The sequence below is a fragment of the Lynx canadensis genome, chromosome D1 (assembly GCF_007474595.2).
Source record: "Lynx canadensis isolate LIC74 chromosome D1, mLynCan4.pri.v2, whole genome shotgun sequence".
NCBI classification, from domain to species: Eukaryota; Metazoa; Chordata; class Mammalia; order Carnivora; family Felidae; genus Lynx; species Lynx canadensis.
Window position 1 is genome coordinate 11,985,972 of NC_044312.2, and position 19,107 is coordinate 12,005,078.

The 19,107-nt window shown below is 49.2% G+C and overlaps 1 protein-coding gene and 1 long non-coding RNA gene across 3 annotated transcripts in view; one reads left to right on the forward strand and one right to left on the reverse strand.

The window, feature by feature from the left end:
• ZBTB16 (zinc finger and BTB domain containing 16) overlaps window positions 1-19,107 on the forward strand; it is a 190,652-nt gene that overhangs the window by 74,287 nt on the left and 97,258 nt on the right. The window lies entirely within an intron of this gene.
• LOC116738336 lies at window positions 12,154-19,088 on the reverse strand. Its single transcript, XR_004344172.1, has 2 exons — window positions 18,151-19,088; window positions 12,154-12,678 (listed from the first exon to the last, which is right to left on the reverse strand). It is a non-coding gene; the product is annotated as an uncharacterized LOC116738336 (long non-coding RNA).

Consider the following 19,107-nt stretch of genomic DNA (forward strand, 5'->3'; position numbering starts at 1 on the left):
CACTGGACGTGGTTCCATCGTTAAGGGCAATACCGTTTGTAAACCAGGTTTCGAGCGCATCCCGAGCGTTGTTTGTGAGAGGAACCCGAGCTTCTCCGCGTGCACTTTTTTGAGAACTGGTGTCACGATCACTCCATCTGCTGTTTTGTAGCTGAAATGCTGAGTGGAGTCGTGGGTGTACCTGGGGTCTTTCTCCTTACAGTGCAGACTCTGAGGTGGGGGCTAGATGTATCTCCCCTCCTTTGACTTAGATGGAAGTGTATTTATAGCCTGGTATAAATACAATCAGAAGGTTCCTCTAAAACTCTGTTATTACTGCAGTACAAAGTTAGAAATGCTTGAGGTTTTGGCTTCTTGGCTCTGCCGTGCAGCAATGAATATTTTATGGGAAAGGAAATACTTCGTGTCTGACTCTTTTTATAGTGCAGCTACTCACAGGGCTGGTAACCTTCCAGATCTCTCCCAAATCAAAACCATTGCCTGTCCATCTCTCTGCTCCCTTCTTCGCAAATCCATTGGTCCTCTGCCTTGCTGAGGTGTCCGTGTTCTCTTGTTGAATGGAGCCGTTTATGAGACGTGTGGGGTACGCTTTCCAGTCCTAATTAAGGCCTTAAAACAGGGGAGCTGGCCGCCTACCAGGTTCCCACCCCTTCTGGCACCTCATGGTGCTGGTCAGCCCCGGTCTGAGAGGCATGCTGGCAGGATGCCCTCTAGGGTCTCCACTTGAGGGTCTCCACCTGCGTTTTCTGCCATGCTTACTTTGCTGGGTGCCCACTATCCTTGGAATTAAAAAGGAATAGGTGAATTTGAGGTCCCATGGAGCCCAAGGCACTTTTCCCTCTGAGGGCCTAACCCTGAGTGGCCATATTGACGAGATCTCCCTGTCAGGCCCTCTTACTGTGGTCCCTTCAGTGACCCCACAAGTAAGGCCGAAGGTGGGGCCTCAATGGTCTTGGCCTTGGCTTGCTGCTAGGTACAGGATCTTACGTAGAGAAAATGGGTCTCCTGCCAGGTCGTCGTCTGTGGAAATGGCTCCTCGGGCAGCATGAGGGCCTCCTGGCATGGTGTTCAGCAAGGTTGGCCTGACGTTCGTCAGAAACCTGTGAGGACTATGGCAGTAGGACATATTGGGTTTATGGCAAGATGATGCTATCAAAGAACACTGGACTTCACGTACCTAGCCCACGTGGCTCTTTGGAGGCCCTCACAGGCTGCGCACATACTTCAGACTCCTGTGGATGTGGGCTCAGTGGCCTGGGACTGTTGGGGACAGGCTGGTAGGCGAGAAATGTGGCTTCTCTGAGACACACAGGAACAAGCTGGTTGTGCCTTGGCGCTGGCTCAGGCCAGTTTTTTCTTAGCAAGGACGGAAAATGCTTTGTGTCCTCTGAATATGGGCTCTGCACTTACTTCGTGGGACTCTGGGAGCTCAACAGTTTCACTCTATTTGCCCTCTGCTGTTTTCTGCCCTTGCTGTTGCTCTCAGTGCCAGAATGGTACAGGGACAGTGATTTGCAAGCCGCGGGTGGCTTTGGTTTGATCTCCTAACTCTGGTTGTGTTACCGCCAAAGAGACCTGTGTTTCCTCACTACGGCTTTGTACTGAGTCTTGGCTCAGTCTCTTTCCTTCTTCTTTTCCTACTTTTTGGTCTTCAGATCTGTGGTGGCACAAGGCGGAGTGGGGAGTAGAAGACTTTGGGTCTTGTAGGCCTGTGGGCTCAGTGGTGTCTACAGTGGTGAAGGTGAGGAAAGAGGGTTTATTATTTTTATTTTTTTTTAAGTTATTTATTTTGAGAGAGAGAACGAGCGCACACACACAAGCTGGGGAGGGGCAGAGAGCAGGAGAGACAGAACCCCAAGCAGCCTCCATGTCGTCAGCATAGAGCCCAACGTGGGGCTCAAACCCACAAACTACAAGATCACGACCCGAGGCAAGATCGAGAGCCAGACGCTTAACCAGCTGAGCCGCCCAGGTGCCCCTATGTATTATTTTTAATAAATGGGAATGGGATTAGCCCCTGGCCTTCTGGAGAAATCGAGTACAGCTTTTGATACCCAGAACTGACTCTACAGTTAGGGTATTGAACAGTTGACATTTAGGGTTCCTGTGACCACCAAGTTGATGGGTGGGGTATAGGCAAGGCTTAAAGGATTGAAAATCCTCAACGTGTTGTAAACGCTCCACTCGTATGTTAACTCACTTTCCTCATCTGTGAAGTCAACAATGAACATTGATAAAAGAAATGTAACCAGAGAGAGAAGAAAGAGGGAAGATTTTTATTTATTCATTTATTTTTAAATAAAAAAAATAAAAAAAAATTATTTTTAATGTTTATTTATTTTTGAGGCAGAGAGAGACAGAGCATGAACGGGGAGGGTCAGAGAGAGGGAGACACGGAATCTGAAGCAGGCTCCAGGCTCTGAACTGTCAGCACAGAGCCTGACGCGGGCTTGAACTCACGGACTGTGAGATCATGACCTGAGGCGAAGTCAGATGCTTAACCAACTGAGCCACCTAGGCTCCCCTGAATAAAAAAATTTTTTAAATTTTTTTTAAGTTTATTTATTTATTTTGAGAGAGAAACAGAGCACAAGCATGTGCATGGTCAGAGAGAGAATTCCAAGCAGGCTCTGCACCATCAACACAGAGCCTGATGAGGGGCTCAAACCCACAAACCATGAGATCGTGACCTGAGCCAAAACCAAGAGTCAGATGCTTAACTGACTGAGCTGCTTGGGTGCTCCAAGAGGGAAGATTTTTATTAAGTGTCTGTGATTTAATAGACACTGGCATGTGCTTTAAATAAATGCCTTTCAATTGAATTCCAAAGCCAAGATTCAGCAATTCAGTTGTTTTGGGACCTGGGTAATCCATAGATGGGATTATTGGTCCCAGGAGTAGATAAGCCACCAGTATTGTCTCCTTCAGTGTCTAGAGCTGTGCCAGGTCCCATGCAAGATCCAAGGACATAGGTGCTATAATTTCTTCTCTTAGGGATTGAGAGCACATACCTTCCACACATGTGCCTGTGCACACACGTGTGTATACACAGAGGTGGATACGGCCAGTGGGTCATGCGTGCTGTGTATTCTAGTGCTTCAGAAATTCACAGAGCACTGTCACTGGGATATCAAGACGGTGATGGGAGACCCTGCCTCCTTAGCGAAGCCTTGTGAGCTGCCATGATGGAAAGTGTGGACAGCCTCAGGGCATCAGGCAGAAGATTAGAATAAAAACCTGCTCCTAAAGATGTATGGTTAGTGAGAATGGTAGATAGGATAGTGCCCTCCCCCCGCCAAGATGTCCATATGCTAATCCCTGGAACCCGTGAATGTGTTAGTTTATTGGCAAAAAGGAAGTAAGGTTGCCAGTGAGCTGGCTTGAAAGTAGAGGAATCATCCTTGATTATTCCAGGTGGGTCCAGAGTAGTCACTGTACCCACAAAGGCTTTTAAATGCAGAAGAGGGGGGCCGGAGAGTCAGCGTCAGAATCCAAGAAGCTGGGAGGACAGAAGCTGAGAACCAGAGACGGCAGCCTGGGAGAAACTCAGCCTGAGGTCCGTGGCTTTGAGGATGGATGAATGAAGGCCAAGAATGAGAGCAACTTCTGGAAGCTCTCCTAGACCCTCCCTCGGGCACGTGGGTGTGCCGGCACCTTGACTTTAGCCCGGGGAGACCGATTTTAAACTTCTTGCCTACTGGAACTGTGAGCTTATACGTTTGTGTTGTCGTAAGCTGCAAAATTTATGGTAATTTGTTACAGCAGCCACAAGAAACTAATACGGCAAGGTGGGAGAAGACTGAAGGGCTGGTCCTCGGGACCAATGGGTGCCAGCGCACTTCTCTCTACTGTTCTCATCAGCTCCAGCAGCAGGAAGCGACCTTTCTCCCCTCTCCCAGGGAAGCCAAGCGGGACTGACTCTTATCCTGCCCAGCTTTTTGTGCAGCTCAGAGGAAATCACCCCTCCCTACCCTGTACCTCAGGTCCTTCTTCTGGGATGGCTCCCCTCTGCAGAGCTGTGAATCCGCTTTGTGGGTTTGGAACGTCATGGTGGGGCTCTGGCTAAATAAGGGAGGTAGGTTGCATGGAATGCAGTTGAAATCTTTTGCCTTGGGGGACGGCCATAGGATTGGAGCCTGACGGGAGTGATGTCTGGGGTTCTGATGTCGTTCCCTGCCTTCCTTTGCTCAGGTCCTTCTTTTAATGAACTGGTCTTCCTTGTATGAACAACCTGGTGGAAGTTTTAAAAATAAGTAGATTCTCCCAGGAAGGGCTAAAAATAGCATTATCCTTCTGTCTTGGTGTTTTGTGGAAGTTATTTACCATTGTTTGGAGGGTAAGGGTGCTCCGTGTAGGGCCACCCAAGAACAGCTGTAGAAATGGGGTCTCTTGTCCCCCTAAAGGGGAAGGGCTCATGAGCTCATAGATCACAGATCTTTGGTCATCAGAGTCAGAAAGACCATCCTCATTTGACAGATGGGGAAACAGACTTCGGGAACTCGTGTGGCCTGTGGAAGATCTCACGAGTTCATGACTGTCTGAGAGCTTTTCTCCCTACTGGCTTTGGGATGTTCTAAGATTCTTGTCTTTCTCGTATTGTCAGCTTGGGGGCTGTGGGTGAATTGTGTGGTAGTTACAGAGCTCAGCTTCCCACTGTTAGAGATGAATGAAGCGAATCATCAGGTAGAATATTGCCCATTGAAAGGTTTGGTTTGGGGGGTTTTACTCCCCTTCACGGAACCTGGGAAAAGCGTCTCCTGAAGTTGACTCTGTCTTGGGTGTCTTAGTTTTATTTTTAACATTCCAGTGTAGATTTAACTGAAGGGTATCAGTCTCCTCGGAGGTCGGGCCAGTGTGTCTCTGGGCTTTTGGACAGCTCTTAACTGTCCTCTTTCTCCTCCCCAGATCTCCACAATTGCCCCATGTCTCGTGTGACATTTCTTCTCTGGAAGTCTTTACAAATATTCTAGGTGGTCTGTCTGTAATGCTTGAATACGTTTATTCCTGGATGCATAGAAGGCCCAGGGACCTCCCAGACCTTCTGCTTCTTAGAAGGTTAAACTATTATGGAGACAAACACTGCATCTGTATCTTTTCTTATTCCTTATGTGCAGGGGTGACCTTTGGGGTACATTGTTCAGGAGACCAACCGTTATCTACCATTTGAAGTCTGCTGCTCTCATCTCGCTACCGAAAGAGAAATGAAACCTCATTGTCACGATGAAGGTCACAGCCACCAGCCTGTTAAAGAAGCCCTTGAGTCCCACTCCCTGCTCCCTTCCTCCCCCGTTGTCCTGTCCTCTTCTAGATGCAGGTGTCTTGGGAAGGAAAGGGAGCGCGAGTAAGTAAGAAAAGTGAGCAGGCTGCCCATAGAACTTTCCATGTCTCAGCCTCACTGGAGACAGAATTTGGCCACACGGGTATACCCAAGTTACACGATATGGATGTTTATATGGCAAATAAGTATTTACGTGACTAGATCTGAGGATTTCCAGGCCATGACACATCTGGATCCTTCTAGCCCGGTAGAAAGAGACTTGGAGGCTTCTGGCAAGACAGTTAACACGTGAGTTAGATTGTGCCTTCTGGAAGGGCTACAAAGTACTCTGTCCACTCTGTTACAGTTCATCTCATTAAGGTTGACCAGGTTCTTGTCTTTGGGCAGAGAGGAGAAGGATGGGGTCTGTGGAGGAAACAGTGCATGAGTGCTGATGGAGAACTAGTCCATTGGAAGTAGGGGGCTTTCTGAGACCATGATGACGGGTCCCTCCTCCTCCACTGAATGGTGCAGAGTTGGGGGAAGGTCCTGCCTGGCTGCTCTCAGCACATTCCGCTGTTCTGGTGATGAGTGTGGCCAGTCCCACGCTCTGCATTGGTGAGAGGTAGGCAGGAGATGGCTTGGGTGAGCACTGCTCTCCTGGGCAGCTGGTGGCTCAGTAGGTTAGACATCCGACGCTTGGTTTGGGCTCAGGTCATGATCTCACAGCTTGTGAGATTGAGCCCCACGTTGGGCTCTGCACTGAGAGCGCAGAGCCTGCTTGGGATTCTCTGTTTCCCTCTCTCTCTGGCCCTTCCCTGCTCATGCTCTCTCTCTCTCTCTCTCTTAAATAAACTTAAAAAAAAAAAAAGGAAAGAAAAGGCAGCGAGCGAGGAAGTGGCCTCTGGGTGGCTTGGGGAGTGGCCTGTCAGGACTGGGAGGTATTGATAGGCCCACCTTTTGTCCTCTCTTTCCCAGATGAAATGAAAAGCAGGTGGCATGGAGAGCAGGGGACAACTCTTCGGGCCACTGGAGTTTAACCGGGGGGTAGGGGGGAGGTTCCATTTTAGAGGAAAGCCAGCCATGTGATTGAAGAGTGTGTAGGCTTAGTGTTTCTAGCTTGATGGGCTTAGGGTTTTGTGATGGAGCAGGAGAGGTCGTAAGAGCTGCAGGAGGGATACATGGGAGTTTGCTGTCCCAGACAGCAACAAGCCTCGGACGGAGAAGGGGCTATTTTCTGCTTTGTTGCTAGGAGCCCACATTAGAAACTTCTAGCATCTTCATCTGACGTTTAGCCCTGCGTCTCCCCCGTTCCCCTCGTCTGTTATTGGCCGGCACTGGTTTTTCATCTTTTACATGCATACGTGTTGGGTTTCCTACTAAGTTTTAAGGTCCTTGAGGGTACAGCCTATGTATTACATTTCTTTGCACCTTTCCGCGGTGGCTAACACCATGCCTTGCATTTAGTAGGCAATAAATATTTGTCAGCTCGAATGAATGGAACTGTGGCTCCCTGTTTCCTTCCTCTTAGGGTAGCTCCTTGCTCATATCCCCACCGTCTTCTTCCTTACCTGTCTCCTCTGCCCAGTTTTCTGTCTCAAATAGAGGTGGAGCCAACCTCCTCCTCCTCCAGAGGCGTTTCTGTGAGGACTTGTAAGATGAAAAGCATGGGGTGCAAGCGGACATGTGAGAATGAAGGGTCCCTAGAACATGCAGGCCGCACGTCTGCGGCTGCAGGACCCTTCTTCCAGGCTGTTCCTTTGATCTGTGGACCTTCCAGTGCTCACTGGTCAAGCTGGTCCTCTGAGAGGAAGGGTGAAGGGGCCTCCCTGTGACCCCTCGGCACCCCACAATTTTTTTTAATCACCCTTCCTGGCCCTCTCCGCGGGTCCTCCATGAGCCGGCTCTGCCTCCTTGGTCGGTCTGACTGCTTCAGCTTTGTTTGGAAATCGGAAGCCTCATTTTACTATAACGGTTCCTGAAAGATTTTCTGAGTGAAACTTGCTCATTTCGTCTGCCCCCCGACTTTTCAGATATTAAACAAATCTCTCGAAGAGATTTCCCCTGTTTTTCCTCCCCCCTGCGTCTTTTTCCTCAGAGACCAGCCGTTCGCCCAGCCAGATGGTGAGAGAAGGGGTGTGTGGTGGCCACATGGCCTGTTCGTCCACGTGTGTGAAGTAGGGGATTCTCAGAGAGGGTGCCGCTTTCTGGCCGGCGCTTTCTTGCTTTGTTGGCATTCAGCTACGGAGCAAGACAGAGCACCCTGGCAAGTGACCAGACACAGAGTGGGTGGCAGGAAGGCTCCGTCACCCTGCTATCCCTGTGTGGAATCCACTTGTCTGTGAATGGGAGGCTATGGGGGAAGTCAGGGAGTGTCTGGCCGGCGTCCCAGGCCAGATGTTCTTCAGTGCCATATGTCATGACCGGAAGGGTGGGCCTCGCGGGCTTCTGGAGCACGCCTGACCTCTGCTCTGGAACCACCGCTGTCCTTACGGCCCCCCTCCTCCCTCTGTCAGGGACCTGGGATGGCTCCCTCTGTGCCTGCTCTGCACCCGACCTGCTCCCATCCTAGCGCTAACTCCTAACTGGGCTAAACTCCTTTCACGGACTCCTCAACATCCAGCTCGCCTCCTGCTCACCTGTCCCTGGCTTGCCCCCTCCTCCCCCACCTTGTACAGGAACGATGCTTTTCTAGTGCCCATTTCACCCTCATCTGAAGTGTCTTCTCTTCTCTGCCTGCATGATCCTTGGTGTCTCCTTTTTTTTTTTTTTTTTTTTTTTTTTTTTTTTTAGTTTTTATTAAAATGCTTTATTTATTTTTTTAGAAAGAGAGGGAGAGAGCGGGGAAGGGGCGGAGAGAGAAGGAGAGAGAGAGAATCCCAAGCAGACTCCACGCCGTGAGCGCAGAGCCCGACACGGGCCTCGAACCCATGAGCCGTGAGATCGTGCGTGACCTGAGCCGAAATCACGAGTCGGACACGTGACCGACTGAGCCACCCAGGTGCCCTGATCGTTGGTGTCTTCTGAGCCCAGCCTAGAGCCCACCTGCTCAGGGAGGCCTCTGGGATGTCGATTCCCATGGACTCTGCATGTGGCGACTGTAGTCAGGACCTACCACTTGGCGCGCGGGCTCAGAACGGGTTTGTGTTCTGTCGTGTATCGTCTTCTCTCTTTAGGCGGTAAGTTTTCGGGGGCAGATTACAGTCTCGTGCTGCTGTGGTATCACGCACCATGCCAAGCAAACACTGAACCGATTCTCAGCCTGTCCAGGCTCATGAGAGAGAAAGGGGACCTGCATGTTCTTGCCCCCCTCCAGCCGTGTTGCGTGGGTGACCAGCTCAGGGCGACAGAGGGAAAGAAGTAACACCGCGGCTCCCCTCCCCGTGCATCCCTTTTTCCATCTGCATCCTGATGAGTAGATGTTGGCCTCTTGAATCGGGTGGACGTTGCGGCCGGGTTTCAGACAGAGGCAGCAGCTCGTTTGAGTTCCTTCCGTGGTAACTTGTACTCCACGGAGCCAGGCACGGGTGCCGGTCAGGTGATGCAGGCAGTTTGTTCCGATTTCTCTTCCTGGACATTCTGGGGGGGGGGGGGGGCGGGGCACAGAGGTGTCTTACAGGTGCATGGCAGGGATGTTGGCATTTTGCTTTCGAAGGCTGACCCGGCTACTATCTTTGGATGTCTCCTCATTCTCGATGTGGAATTTGTACACTTTCCTCGGTCCCTCCTTTTCCACAGTCCTTGCCCATCGGAGCCTTCCTTTCCCAGCCGGCCCCTCTGTTCCAAGGAGCGTGTTTTGGCAGCTGCTTGAGGACTGCAATGAAGTCTGCCTGTGTCTTAGGACTCTGCATAACCAGACCGCTGTGTGGTCCCTGCAGGCTCATCCCTGCGCACTTCTCCACCTGACCGCTGTGGATGACCGGGCCGGGCACGACTGGTTCATATTGGCAGGGCTTGGCTCCTGTGGTGCACCCATCACATGGAGATCTCCCTCATCCAAGGCCTTTCCATTTTCACTATTCCCTGACATGGGTAGATAGAGCCCTTCAGAGCCCGCAAAGCCCCCCTCCCCCCCCCCCCCCCCCACTCCAAGGGACCCGCCCAGTCTCACCGTGTCCTCAGGCCACCTCCAGCCACACCACCCGCTGCTGATTTGCTCTCTTGTGTGCACTCACACTTGCCCGCTTGGTGACGTTTTGGCACATGCCTACATTCTGCTTTCAAGATTCTTTCTTTGTCGCTTTCTCACCAGCCTGGTTGTGAACTGGCCAGGCAGCGACAGGGTTTATCTTTCTTCTTCAGCCTTATACTAGCTAACATTTGTTTAAAACACTATGTTCTTAAGGCTGTGCTCACTCTTTTGTGTGCACAATGTCATTTTTCTGCCTTCTGAGGTAACAGTTTATTACCCCCCCCTTGACAGATGAGAAAACTGAGGCTTATAGAGCCCTAGTGTCTTAAAGCTACTCTGTTGGTAGACCTGGAATTTGTAGTCAGGATCGGCATCAGAATCCGAGTTGTTAAACTTCTGTGCTCTGTGAACTTGGTTTATGTTAGGCTCTGCCTCTTACAAGTTCTATGACCCCTGGCAGCCTATTTATTTCTTTGTGCCTCAGTTTCTTCTTTTTCTAATTTTTTTTTAACGTTTATTTTATTTTTGAGAGAGAGAGACAGAGACAGAGGCAGAGTGTGAGCAGAGGAGGGGCAGAGAGAGAAGGAGACACAGAATCTGAAACCGGCTCCAGGCTCTGAGCTGTCAGCACAGAGCCCGACATGGCGGTTGAACTCATGAACCGTGAGATCATGACCTGAGCCAAAGTTGGATGCTTAACTGACTGAGCCACCCAGGTGCCCCAATTTCTTCTTTTTAAAAAAAATATTTTTATTCTGAATGGCCCAATTAGCTTAGAGGAATATATTTCTTCCTTCCTTCCTTCCTTCCTTCCCTTCTTTCTTTTTTATTTTTTTTATTTTTTTTAAATTTTTTTTTTTTCAACGTTTTTTATTTATTTTTGGGACAGAGAGAGACAGAGCATGAACGGGGGAGGGGCAGAGAGAGAGGGAGACACAGAATCGGAAACAGGCTCCAGGCTCTGAACCATCAGCCCAGAGCCCGACGCGGGGCTCGAACTCACGGACCGCGAGATCGTGACCTGGCTGAAGTCGGACGCGTAACCGACTGCGCCACCCAGGCGCCCCCCTTCTTTCTTTTTTAGAGAGAGAGTGTGTGTGGGCCAGGGAGAGGGGCAGAGAGAAAGAGAGAGAGAATCTCAAGCAGACTCCACGCTCAGCACAGAGCCCCACATGGGGCTTGATCCCACGACTCTGGGATCATAACCTGAGCCGAAATCAAGAGTTGCATGCTTAGCCAACTGAGCCACCCAGGGTGCCGATGCCTCAGTTTCTAGCTCAACAAAACAAAATAAAAACAAAGGCCTCCTAGGGTTGTTCTGAGGATTGGATGAAATGATGCATAAAAATGCACAGAATAGTGCTTCAGCTAGGTCTAGGATTCTTCTAATTCTTTTGCATTAATCAGTGTCATTTTAATATTGTCATTGGCATTACTGTTATCACTTCTCGTGTCCCTGGCATCATGTTAGCACCGAAGACAATGTTACGCACGTGGCTTGTGTCCAGGAAATGCTCAGTTAATGAACGAGAAGGCGCTCGGGCATCCAGAGCCGACTTGGTGACAACCCTCGGTGTGATGTTGTCTTTGTGGCAGCTCTCGTTGTGAGGTTGCCTTGGCCAGGGTTCCGTGTTGGCAGGTTCTCACGGTGGCGGCTGGGGGATGAGGCGATGTGGGGTGTGGTGTGTCAGTAGTCGAGAACCTTCCTGTGGCCTAAAAACTTTTTTCCTTCCTGCCCCTTCCCCGGTAGCTCTGAGCCCTGCCAAGCCTGTGCACAAGCCTTGAAATGACAAAGTACCCTTTAGTTAATTGCACAACGGATTGCCTAGAGTTAAAAGTTCTGATTTATATGACTATAGCTCTAACTGCTCAATAACACAGGCCTGTAATCTACTTTCATTTCAAACAGAACGGTGATTTATAGGGCAGCATGCCGCTTTAGCTCAGAAATGAGGTGTTCAACATATGCTCTGTTGACATAAATTTGGAATTTATCGCTGTTGTCAAAACTGCCTGTTGGACAAAGGTGGGTATTAAGGCAATAAATGACTCAGAATAGTTTTCTGTCACATTTCCTAACCATTGTATTCAGTCTATTTGAGGGAAAAATATATACTTAAAAGTAATCAAATGTCCAGAATCCATGCATCTTGTTTTGAATGGCGAGAATGGAAGATGCGGGAGGGATGGAAGGGCATGAGGGCATGGGGGTGGGGTGGCGTGGATGGCGGGGGGGGGGGGTGTTGGCGAGGAGAAAGCTTTTCATGAAGTTACGGCCCATTTTAAAAAGATTCCACTTTGCTTCCTCTCCCCCATCCCCATTAGGAGGTGGGCTTTCCTTTCTCATTTACGAAGAGGGGGAGGAAAATGAAAGCTCATTAAATAAAAATAGTAAAGGACATTTTTATGTGTGGGCTTAAAGCCAGTGATGTCGGGGAGGAGTTAGTGAGTGGCGCTGTGAGGGAGGCAGAGCAGGACTTGGTTTATGGGGAAATAAAGCCCCTGGCTGGTGTTGGTTCTGTGCTGCCTCCGTGAGCCTGGGCTCGCCTCCACCTTCCCTCCGCGGGCTCCTGTGGCCACATGCACTCCTGGCTGGCCGAGGAAGGTGAGGAACGGTGGGGTGCCGGGCTGCACGCAGGATGCTGTCTGCACAGGTCCTGGCTGATTCATGACCCGCGCTGTGGCCAGGACGCACGTCCCCACCCACTCACCCAAAACATGTCGTGAGCACCCACCGATGCTGTGCCTTTGCTGGGCTTGACGCTGTAGAGGGATGAGGCAAAGCTCTGCCTTCGGGTGCTTTTGCATCTAGTCCAAGAGACAGACACGCAAGCAGGTGCAGCCCGAGTGCCGTTGGTGTGGCAGTAGACACGCGTCAAAGGTTAGGGGTAACGCGGACCAGCTTTGGGGGCGGAGGGACCACGGGGGCTCCCTCAGGATGACACTGGCTCCCCTGCCTGGTGAAATGTCTCTTTGTGGTGATCAGGGCTCTGCAGGGAAAATACAGGCAAAAAAAAAAAAAAAATGCACTAGCGACAAGCCTTTAAAGAAAGACGTACAGTGTCGTGGTCAGGTGATTACCGACAAGCACGTCAGGCTGGATTTTCTGTGTGAGAAGAGCGAGACCAGAGTCCCTGTGCATGGAGCTTGCCACCCGTATGATGAGTGTGCGTCAGTCCCACGCCGTGGGCTGGCCGTAGCATCCTCTGAGCCCGGGACACCAGGCGGGCAGTATGGAAGATCCGGCAAGTGTGATCGGGGTCAGATTCGGGAACCTCTCTTCTGCATCCTGTTGTAAGACAACGTAGCATGCGGAGTGCTGCTGGTAAGCGTGTGTCTCGGCGAGATGGAAAGGACACAGTCGCATCCAGAGAGCCGACCGCACCTTGGCCGTCGTCGGGCCCGGGGTGCTTGGTGTTCAGCATTTCCAGCACCCTGGGCTCAGCTCTGCAGGCTCTCAAGGCAGGAGCCCGAGGAGCCTCCTGCTACACCCCGTGACAACAAGGCCCAGCAGGGGAGAGGATGCGTATCTGTTGCTTTTATTTTATTTTGCCTTTTATCTCCATGCCCACACGCTTGGAGCGTCTCGGCATTGATAAATGTGTGCTCTCACACATACACATGCACACCGTCCCCCTTTCTCTTGCCTGCGTGCATGCCACACACACACACACACACACACACACACACACACACACAGTCCCTCCCTCACACACTGGGTCCGGACACCAATTGTAAGCCTCCTCTGTGTGGCTCGCCCTCCCTTTGCCACCAAACCCTGTCCTTTTCACACAAAGCTCCCTGTTGGGAAAACTCATAATTTTTACACCACACAGTCTTGACTGGCCATTGCTGGAATTACTGTCTCTTTGAAGTGCTTTCTGCTGGGGCATTTACAGGCCGTTTTAATTACCTGCAGCTTGCCAGGGGCCTTGCTCTGTCCCAGGCTTTGTTTGTTTGTTCTTTGCAAGGAGTCTGTGCAGAAAGGAATACGGCTGCCTTCTCTTGACAAAGAAAGGCAAGGGGGAAAGAGAAGTTTGGGGAGCCCTCAGCAGAACTTGTCCCTGAAGCCCTCTCCAGGACACCCTGCCCCCCTCCAGCAAGCTCAGGAAGAGAAGCCAGCCCTTGCTCTTGGCTTGCCCATGTTCTCAGTCGTTTCCAGCACTGTGGGTCTCCCTGCTGGATTTGCCTGCGATATTTTTGTTTGTGTGTGTGTTTTGGTTTTAAGTATTATTAAATACATTTCCAAGCTTCCTGTCACAGACAACAGGGCTGTCAAATAAAGCTCCCCTCACTGCCGACCAAATCAAAGTCAGCTGCCGTTGAGCTGGGATCCTGCTCCTGTTTTTTTCATCTAAATGTGTTTAAGGAGCATGTGTTATTAAATTTTTGAGCCTGGACATGGGGTGTGGAGGGTCGGGGTTGAAATCACATGGGAAGGCAGAAGGTAGTACCCGCTTTGGGCTGTCTGGTGTTTTCCTTTCCTTGTCTTAATTTTTCATTCGATTCTCTCTCTGGAATGAGCTAAATATAAATAGCCTTCTTTGGGATTTCTGTTAAACACAAGTGTGGCATGTCACGTCTGCAGACGAAGATGCTAGTTTACCAGAGGAGCCTTGGAAGTTTATCCGCTTCCCGGCTGGCTTCTACAGCAGAAGGAATCCTCATTCATTTATTCATTTAGTCCAAAAATGCACTGAGAAATCGGAACCCTGGTACATTGCCGAGGGGAATGTAAAATCGTGCAGCCGCCTTAGAAAACGGTCTGGCAGTTAAAAGGTTAAAAACATAGCGGTACCGGATGACCCAACAGTTCCACTCCTAGGCATATACCCACGAGAAGTGAAAGTGAAAGCCCATGTCCAAAGATAAAACTTGTAAGCCGATATTCTTGGCCACGTTATTCATAGGAGCCAAAAGGCAGGAACAACCCAGTGTCTGCTGACTGACAAATGGGTCAATGACATGTGGTATGTCTATACAATGGAGTATTATCTTGCCATAAAGAGGAAGGAAGCACTGATAAATGTTACTACATGGATGAATCTTGAAAACATCACGCTAAGTGAATTCTTGCAGACGTAAAAGGCCAGCCGCACGCTGTATGCTTCCATTTGTATGAAATGTTCATAATAAGCAAATCCATGGAGTAAGATAGTAGATTAGGGGTTGCCAGAGACTGGGGGGTTAGTGAGGGGAAATGGGGAGTGACTGCTAATAGGTGCAGGGTTTCTTTTGGGGGTGATGAGATCTTCCGGAAGTAGACGGTGGTGATGGTCGCACGGCTCAGTGAATGGACTAAAACCCCCCAAACGGTATATTTTAAAAGAGTGGGTCTTACGGCATGTGGATGGTATCTCAGCAAAGCCGTTTCTTTAAGACAAATGCATTGAATGCCTGCTCTGTACCAAAGCAGCCTGGCACTGTGCCAGACGGTGAGGACGTAGCGGACAGTGGTCTCTGTCCAGGTGGCGTGCCGTCCAGGAGAGGCGGGGAACCCTCGTAGGAAACCCACTATGTTAACTGTAAGTTGTGCCAAGTGCTGGAAAGGGAACCAGTCAAGTGCAGTAATGCAGAGTAGTGTTGATGTATAACCCACCTTGACGGAGCACCGTTCAAGTGCAGTCTTACTTTTCCAGAGCTGGGCACACACAGTAGGCTATTAACAGACGGAGTGTAAAATAGTAAGCATCAAGGGACGAGGGCGGTGTACCTTCCCTGAGGTCTTCTCTGTAGGAGGTTATAAAGTTGCCCCGAGACTCAGCCTGTCTGTGGACCCTGGGTGTCATCATTTGGCTTCTGTTTTCCTAGCGGCTCCTTTCTTCTTGCTTTCCTCTGATTAGGGTCCTGTGAATCCTGGGTGTGCTCTTAGTGCCTCCTTTCCTGCTGATGGTTTTCCCGTGCCTTTTGCCGGGGGGCTCTGGGAGAACATTCTGGGTGGGATGGATAGACCCTCTGCAGGTGGGCAAATGTGAATGTAGATCCTGAGGTGAGAAGTCTAGAGACTTCCACCTGCTCCCATGGGAGAGGAGAGTAAGTCACTTGGCCTCCATTTCCTCATCCACAAAATGGGGGTGGCACTTTCTTCCCCAGTCACAGAATGGTAGAGATGACCCTCAGCATCCCTTTCGAAGTCAGATGCGATCTATAAATGCATTAGCATTATTCTTAGAAAACCTCAGTTAACTAGATTTCTTTTTTACATTTTTCTGGAAGAAAAAAATAATCAGCAAAAGAGGTGGATATCTATTTTTTTTTTTTTTACCTTTTCCTTCATTAAAATGACAGTAATTTCCACAATGTGCCTTGGTGTCCCTACAGGTTCATCTGCCCAATCTCTTATCTTGTGTTCATAACTGATGTTGAGAAAGATGGCTCTAACGGCTTAGAATCCTCATAGAGAAGTAATTTAATTTTCAGTGTACTAAAGCAGAAAGAATGAGGCAATATACATTAAGGAGGTTTTCAGAGGGCTTTAATTCGAAGGGAACTTTCTTAGGCCCTTAATAAACCTCAGTTAATTTCCACAGTCTCTGAGGATCTGTGGCTGGTGTGTGGGATTTGAAGGTAGCATCTTGGCTTCGTGGCCGAAGTGAGAGTGTGTAAAAATGAGCCTCGATTACCAGGAAACAACGCTGCCTCCCCACACCCAGGAAACACAGGAAGATAAAGGAGGAATTTGTAGCTTTTCAAAAACAGTTTTCCGAGAAATTGTCTCTTCGTGCTGGTTAAGATGGAAGCCTCTTATGGGTGTGAGGGGGAAAAAACCAAAACGCCTGCTCATCTGTAACCATAGTTCAGTTCCCTTATAGGGCCTTTTAGGGTCTGGAGAGAATATTTGGGATTTATTTTTGTTTTCTTTGGGCTGACGTCACCAAGCATGCATCCTGGTGCTCTGTTTTGGGTTTGGAAAAAGCTCTAAGAAGCTATAAATCTTAAGGCATTTTACTATTTTTCCTCTTCCCTTTTCAAAAAGCACAACTTTCCTGGTTTCTTTAAAAAAAAAAAAAAAAAAAGGAGAAAGAAAAACTACAAAAGTGTGTATCGATTCCTTTCCCTCAGATCTTAACTGCCCAAGCTGTAATACCTTGCTTACACGTGCCAGGTTTTTGTGCAGTTTTGCAACATCTCCTTAATCCAGTGAGCATAAATAGAACATTTCAATCATATTTGGCTACTAGGAACTTCACAGATAAGCGCGCTAAGACCTTGTTGAAAGAGACTGTATGAGATTGTGTGTGATAAGATCATCCTGTAGCCCGGCGCCCAAATGAAAAACTTTTGTTCTTGGTGAAATTTGTTGATGGAGATATTTCAAATAAATGACTTACAAGGACTCGGTCTTCTAAACAAAGGCCCCGTTGCGTAACAGCCTGAAGCCCAGGCCTCCCGGTGCTCAGTGGCCACGAAGACCCTTCAAGGAGCATTTGCTGCAGGGAGATTAGTGTGCCCCTTTGTCATTTCTGACATGGTATTTTAACACCCACACGGGCAGCCTTATCGGAGAGCCCTGTACTTGGTGTGGTTATGGCCGCGGGGAATGCCATTGTCCTTTCCCCTGTTTTCAAGGCTCAGGACCGCTCCTTCCACTTTTTAGTCAGCTCCATGCGTGATGCATGGTCTTCTTCTAAGAACCCCATGGAGGCCTTCTCTTTCGGACAATAGAGACAGCTGTTCTTGTACGGATATGTGTGTATGTTGGAAGTGTTTTGTGTCTCTCTCTTTTTTTTTAACCTCTATGTTTTTCTTTTTGCATTCCCCTTCATGTTGGTTTGTTCATTCATTTAGCAAAAATGCACTGAGTCCTTCCTCTGTTCTGGGCTCAATGATGGAGGCTGAGGGGATGAATCAGGGATGGAACCTTCATGAAGGTGGTTGTAATTTGGTGAGCATAGGCCCCTGTCGGCCCCACAGCCTTTCAGTGTCGTCAGCCCGATTGGAAAGGACCTAAGAAATCATCTAACTCAACCCTTGTATTATTGCAGAGGGCATAGGGTGGAACCTCCAGAGGGTAAGTGGTTCGACCAAGGTCATTTGATGGTTACCAGCAGAGCTGGAGTGAACACTGGGTCTCCTGCCCACCCCCTCCCCCAGAACAGTGTTTTAGCTAATGTGTTACACTTTTATTCTAGATCCTTGAGAAGATGTGCCTTCTTTGCTATTCTCTCCCTCTCCCTTTAAAAGGCCCCAAAGCAGCCAAATGGCCACCATTTTCCAGAGCTCCCCTGATCCGGGTTCCCAGGAGAGGGGTGTGCTCTGTGGGTCCTGTCAGCCCTTATCTTGTGGCGCAGAAGGCGTTAACTAACCCTCTGTTAGTTCTTGGTTGTTTTTTTTTTTTAATCTGTTGTTTGAAATCCTTGCCTTTTATTGGTATATTTACTTTATGGCATACATAAAGAGCTATATTAAAAAATAAATTGTGTTGTAAAAGCATTCGGTAATGTTTATTAATATTGACTAGTCAGGGAGCAAGGAACTCTATCGCTACAAGGATAATTTGTGGTAATACCAGCTCCCCATTCACAGCTTGTCAAATGACTGTCTAATCTCAACATTAAAAAAAAAAGTGGGTAAAAGGATAATTTCCTTTATGCCTTGAGAAAATGAAAGTGACCCACTCCCCCACCAAGATTAGAAATAATCTTTCTCCCCCACCCCCACCCTGGGCAATCCAGGCCCCTTCTGTGATCCCAGGCAGTCCCAGGGCTGGGTTTCAGTGGCCAGGTATCCTTTTGTCTCAGGCTGGTTGGCGACTGCTTACCTAGCAGGAGCTCCAGTTGTCTGCACCTGTGCTGAGGGTTTAGGCGCAGAAATAGACACCTATTCCTTGTCCTCAAAGAGCTTCTAGCTTCGAAGAACTTGTACATGGCTTGTTCCTAAGGAGAATGATACTGGATGTGACTAATGACCCGTTCGGACTAGAACGTGTCACTGATGGTAGCCGTAAGAGACCTTCCCTTGGGACAAGATGATGTCACCCTTAGAAGGTAGGGAACATTCCTTGAGTATTCCAGTTGTCCTGGTTTAGGGTGGATGCCTTCAGTAGAGCAAGCTCTTTTCAGAGTACCCCTTCCCCACAGAAAGGCATGTGTAGAAAGTTCAGGAGATTGAACTGAATATGGAAACACCTTGAAATCTCCCTGGAAGTTGCTCTGGGGAGTAATTCCTGATAGTCTGATAAGTTTTCATTCATGCCTTCTAAAAATTGGAGCCCAGAACCCAAGAATGGTCTTCCTCTTGCCATTTGAATTAAAGGTCAGCGGACATTGGAGGTGTGTTTCGAACTTTTGAGTCTTAGAGAAAGGAATAAGCCCATTGCCGAAGTATGTAAGCTCTTTCCTCTGTCCTCTCTTGGTTCTGTTTCTTGTTGGAGAGGTGAGCAAGGCCAGGGTGGAGTTCTCTGACCATGGGGCTTGGGAATCATTTGTTGCTTTTGAGACTGAGAGTCTTGGCAGAGCTCTGTGAAGGGACCTGCCTCGTCTCATGGCCACATGGGGCACAAGGCAGCATGCCATTGCCAGCTGGTCAGGTCCTGCTCAGGGAGAGGAAGAAGAAGGCGGTTTGGTGGTAGCTAGGTTCCCATGGTAAGAAGAGAACCTTGGAGAATATTGGTTTCCATGTGGGCAGCAGGCTTTGAGAGAAGAGCGTCATTTGGGATCTGACTCTCAGAATCTCCTGTCTTGTCCTTGCCTGTTTTGAGTACCCCTTAGAAGCACTG